This window comes from Rhagoletis pomonella, unplaced genomic scaffold (assembly GCF_013731165.1).
Source record: "Rhagoletis pomonella isolate Grant_MI unplaced genomic scaffold, Rhpom_1.0 Rhpom_scaffold_00005, whole genome shotgun sequence".
Lineage (NCBI taxonomy): Eukaryota > Metazoa > Arthropoda > Insecta > Diptera > Tephritidae > Rhagoletis > Rhagoletis pomonella.
The window spans coordinates 12,469,580-12,475,221 of record NW_023458559.1 but is presented as its reverse complement, the minus strand read 5'-3'; the positions used below and the strand labels follow the sequence as shown (position 1 = coordinate 12,475,221).

Here is a 5,642-nt window from a genome sequence, read left to right as displayed (position 1 = left end):
AAAAATGTCTTTAGCGTGGTATATGCCGATCCTTTTCCCACTACTATCACCGAGCTCATACATAGAATTTCCGATAATGCTTAAAACGATACATTTTATATGTTTCGGCGCTAACTTAGCATTGTAATTTTCAATTTGCGAGCTTTGTTTAAAGTTTCGGCGATATACCACTTGTCCAATCTTAAATTTTATACCTCTACTCCTAGTATTATAACACTTTGTGCTCCTTTCATGGGCTAACTTCAGCTCTTTACCGCCACCTCGCAATCACTGTCTCTCAAGGCGCCCAGCTTTCGGTATAGCTCATATGATGCAGCATGCTGTATCATAGGCATACCGAAAGTGGCGTGGTACGGCGATATATTGATTGCTGAGTGTGCAATACTGCGAAGTGCAAAGGCCGCGTCGCTGACATGCTTGTCCCAGTTTCTCTGCTTTTCTTTGATAAATGACCTGATTATCTGTAATACAGATCGGTTGACCCTCTCAGAAACGTTTCCCTGAGGTGAGTAGAACGCTGTTTTAATGTGTTTTGTGCTGTATTTCTCCAGGAACTTGCTAAACATGTCAGACACAAATTGTTTTCCGTTATCGGAGGGTACGTATTCGGGTACGCCGAATACGTGGAAAACATCTCTTTCTAAAAATTGTATGACTTTAGCTGAAGTTGCCTTACGCATTGGTTTTAAACAGACGAATTTCGACAAATGATCTAGACATACACATTACCATCACAAGTACGAGGAAACGGACCTATAAAATCTATAAACAAACGCTGAAAAGGTCGTTCTGTTACATGTTGTTTGCCCATTAGCGGTCTCTTGAAAACATTTAATGCTTTGTTTGTTTTACACACTTCACATTCTTTTATGTGTGCGCATACATCGGCTACCATTCCTGGCCAGTAGTATTTTTCGCGCAGACGTGCCAAGGTTTTGTGGATGCCACCGTGCCCAGCAGAAGGCGAGCCGTGAGAAGACTCAACCAACCCCGGTCGCAACTCCGACGGAACCCAAAGCTTCCAGGCTTGGTCCGCTTGAAGCTCGTCTCCCCTGTCAAACTGTGCTCGCCGGTGAACGTAGCCGTCCGATACGCACAGGTCAGGAAGTCTGTCTTTGTTTTCAGTTACTGTCCTTATCAGCTCTTCATACTCTTCAGATGCAAAACATGGAGATTCGAGGCATACGTCGATTACTCTGTCGCTTACTTTTATTTCGTCCATATTCATTCTGGACAGCGTATCCGGGACGACATTTTGCGTGCCCTTTCGGTGCTCAATCTCAAATTCTCGTCAGTGACCTCAATGAAATGTTCTTCTAACTCTGTCCGACCTAACCCTGATACCGCAAATGAGGGGAATTGTGATCTCACCCACTCTAACGCGTTGGATTGTTCTAATGTGAGTAAGTGCTGCACGGCGTCGAAGGACAGGTCACCATCGGCGGGAACGAGTTCAGCAACCCTAGCACCATCCGCACTCACATTCATCCCTTTGTTCACAACACTCATTATATAGGTTTGCCAGAAGTCGACTCCTAAATACCCCTGTTGTTGTAGCCCAGGCACTATTAAAAACTCTAGCTCTCTTGTAGCACTATCCACAACAGTGGTAGCTTGATGGCCCCTATTACTGCGGTCTCCTCACCATTGGCAGTTCTGATATTTTGGCCCTTAATCGGCAGAATTCCGTCCTCATTACCCCCCAGTAGCATACTCGCGTTCTTGTCCAGGCAGCTAGCTCCTGCCCCGAGTCCAAAAGCGCTAGCACCTCCCCAATTTTAGTCTTGGCAAAGAATCGGTTATCTCCCTTAACAGTGACTATTGTTGAAATTATTTTATTATATATTCTCTTAAAGTTTCTTTTCTTTTCCCTCATCTTGGCTATTTTCCTAAAATTCCTGCTTTTCTTCTTACTGACTATCTCTTCGCAAAATATTCTTCTACGCGCCTCTTCGTATTCTAGTTTACGCTGATGTAAACTTTTTATTTCCGGTTTCCCTACTATTTCATTATTTACTTTAGTTTCATTTTCCTTTTCTCTCTTCAATATCTTTACTTCCTCACTTCCGGGTTGCCCGTCTCCTGGCTGAAACCCCCGGTTATCTCCGCCAGTTTGGAGTTTCACTTATCATTTTTGAAGACACAAAAGGACGAGTCACTACCACAAGCAAAACACGCCATATTTTGGAACGAGGACTTACATTTAGTTTCTTTTTGGGCTTTGGCCGGGTTTTTAGCAAAGTGATCCACCGGCATGCCACACGCGAAACACAACATCAAATGGAAGGGCGAAGGACAAAAGGATTTCACAGTAGACTTGGACATTAGGACAAATAGACGTGGATGCCGACGTACCATCGCAAACTTTCACTGGGACGACGTGTTGTGGTTTCCTACTAATGTGGTTCCTATCAAAGGCTTCTACTCTATTCTCTCCTATCTGCTCTAGTCTTATTTTATCACTTTCTCTGCCCTTTTGCACTCCGCTTTCAGCTCTGCCTGCGTTTCCATCTTGGACGCGAACGTCGAGTTTGCTATGTAGGATTTGAGGTTACCTCTAATTATGCCCACCATCTCTTTCTCAGGGATCTTTTTGCGGAGTCTGAAAGTCATGTTGTGTATTTCGCTATAAAATTCGTCGAAACTCTCATTCGGCATCTGCTTTCGTTCCGTGATTTCACGGATGATTTCATAGTCGGACTCAGCAGTCTTGAAGTGGTTTAGCAGTTCCGCCTTCAGCTCAAAATATCCAAAGTCGGGACTATCAGCATGGTCCTCGAGCACCTGCCAATACCACTTCAAGGCGCCGCCGGAAACCAGACAGTGAAAGTCCGTGAAAAGCTGGAAGAAAGAGATGTTGTTCTGCTCACTTAATTTTTCGACGCGAAAGATAAAGCTCTCCACACTTATCCCTTTGCCTGTGCCATCAAACTTTATGTGCCACTTCTCGAGGTCAATTTTCTTCCATCTCGGTGGCTCTCGCGTGTCCTAACTAGCCATCTCCGTACTTCTGTCATCAACGTGTTCATCAGCACAATTCCTGGCGTTGTCTCCACGTCCTCTATTCTCCGGAGTTGATGCTGCGTTGGAACGATGACCCAGTGCATGCGCGGACGTCTTCATTTCGGCTACTCGGCCGCTGAGGTTCGAAACATTGTCCCTCATGTGCCTTACCTCATTCATACACTGCGACATCATATCGTTCTGATGCGCCATCATTGCCATTAGACGGCTCAGTTGCTCGATACTAGTCACAGCTACCGAGTCCCGGGGTGGTTCACCTTCCACAAAGTCATCGTTCCTCCCAGCTCCTACAACACTACCTTCCAACATTTGGCACAATAAATCAAGTTTTCGAGAAAAACTAATGATGTTATTGTTTGACTATCCGATCGATATTTCGTTTGTTATGGACAAGGTGCTCAGTGTTAATCGTACCAAAAATTCTACTGGCGCATCTATTGAAAAAGTCCGAGGGAACGAAATCTACCGGACGTTCAATCCCCGTATCAATTTAGTTAAAAAAAGAACCGACAACCAGGTTCTCTAGAGCACGTGAAATGCTACGAGTAATTGGCCTATCTTTGCTAAGGATACCTAAACCGCGTATCGCTCTTCCCTGGTTTTCTTCTTCAGACAGTCACTCACTCCAAAAATTTTTTAACTTAATTAACACGAATTCAAAAAGTACGCACGAATACACCGCGGTAACAAAAACTAAATTCAATTAAAATTTTGCCCAAATTTCAAAAAAAATTCAACAAAGAAAATAAATAGATAAATCCAAGAAACGCTTAAGAAATTCACCCAAAAAATTCAAGAATTTCAAAATGTGTACATATGCATGCAAGTATGTATGTATGAATATTCAATAAAAAACCGCAAAAATCATACAATTCAAGTTCAGTGTTATGACTCATAAAAAAATAGAAAAGTGGTAAATAGCAATGTGAAATAGTATGCCAAAAAGATATATGGTTATATAGGTAGTAGATATAAGATATATGTTTGTATATATGCATGCACTAAGAGGTATTAATTTATCCTAAGTATTAAAATGAGGTTACAAATAAAAGAAATGTACTGAAAAACAAAATTAGTTCACGTTTTAATTGTTCACTTCAAATTCTCTGCACTTTATTTGTTTCCTTGTTTGTATTCCCCGTATAAAGGATTCGCAAATATTTTTCCAAAAAAATTGTTAATGATTTGATCGGTGTGTGAGGTGTTGGCGAGGTCATGGTGAGAGTAGTAAGTCCGTATGTCCCCTGTCCAAAGTCAAGTCAGCTAATTCCCCAGTTATAACCAGTTAGGCACTACTCCACTCAGTGGTTAAACACTAAGTGTGGTTGCCATACTTCCCTTACCCCATTCGAAAACGCGCTCTAAGCCTCACTTACTGATAATGCTGGACTACCAGTAACGTAGCTTGAACAGCTGCCTTCACAAAAAAAAAATTAAAATTAATCTAAGATCCCCCTCAAAATTTGTGCCAAAGTCACCGCCAACTACCACTTAAACAAACAAATGGAATCTGATTAAGGAACTTTGTAAGCGACTAAGCAGAAATCCACTCTTCATCATGACGACACGAACCACTTAAGACGGATCGAAACGGTGTTTGTAGTCATGATTCCGTAACACTGTCCGATATTAACAGAAATAGAGATAGCAAAGATAAAAGTGGAGATAGAGTACGATTAAGCTAAGTAGAAGTAATAAGCAGAATAGTTGATAGAGCGAAAATGGTAAATCTAAAGATTGGGTTATAGCCGTGGGGCGCCATTGTTATGTGGCTGTACTGCTGTTTTACGGTCGAGTTGCAAGTCGGCATGCTGGCAGTGCCTGGCATAGCTCATCGGCTGGGGTGGGTCTGTTGCACTCGCCTTGCCTACACCACACTAACAAAAAATAGGTTCCGTCATGCCGACATATGTAAGTTAAGAAGACAGTAGAAGTATCGACCAGGAAAACCAAAAGAAAAAACAGCAAACAAGTAGAAGAAAAAAATGAAAAAGGCCAGTCCCGTCAGGTGGAGTCTACCCACCCTCTTCAGCGTTCGGCTAACGCGAAGCCATGGGCGTTGTGCTGACTCCTCTCACCTTACAACGCCTCCTTAACCTGACTCGGGTCCGTCAGTCAGCCATACCGTCGTCCTAAGTCCATCAGTCCTGTCGCCTGTCATCACTCCCACGTCCCCTCTTGCGCACAAGCGCAACACCCACACCGAAATAAGGAAGTTAACGCCTCATTTTCTTATACAAAGCTTCATCCAAAATTCATATTTATTAATCTAATTTAATCCAATACTTACAATCTCTAATCGCTAACCCTATTATTTCCTTACATTAACCTACTAATTCGAAGACATCATTATAATTCCATTCACGCTAGCCTAACTAACTTCACATTATGTGCATATGTGCATGTATAACCCACGTATGTACAAAAGAACTCAATCAATTAATACCGAAATGCGAAAGATTTCAAACAAAGGTAATCAAAAGGGAATGCCTACAAAACAAACCGTAGCTTTAGCAAACTAACCAGACGTATAATTGCTTAATAAGTACATGCGATCTACCTACGCTGGGATAGTTTCAATCCAGAAATCATATTTACCATTGATTTCCACTTCCATT

The 5,642-nt window shown here is 42.3% G+C and overlaps 1 protein-coding gene across 1 annotated transcript in view; it reads right to left on the bottom strand.

Moving 5' to 3' along the window:
* LOC118738714 overlaps nucleotides 1-2,816 on the bottom strand; it is a 25,417-nt gene extending 22,601 nt beyond the window's left edge. Inside the window, exon 1 of the mRNA XM_036469641.1 lies at nucleotides 2,785-2,816. The gene's annotated coding sequence lies outside the window, so the exon portion shown is untranslated. The remainder of the gene's footprint in view (nucleotides 1-2,784) is intronic.
* Nucleotides 2,817-5,642: the final 2,826 nt, after the last annotated feature.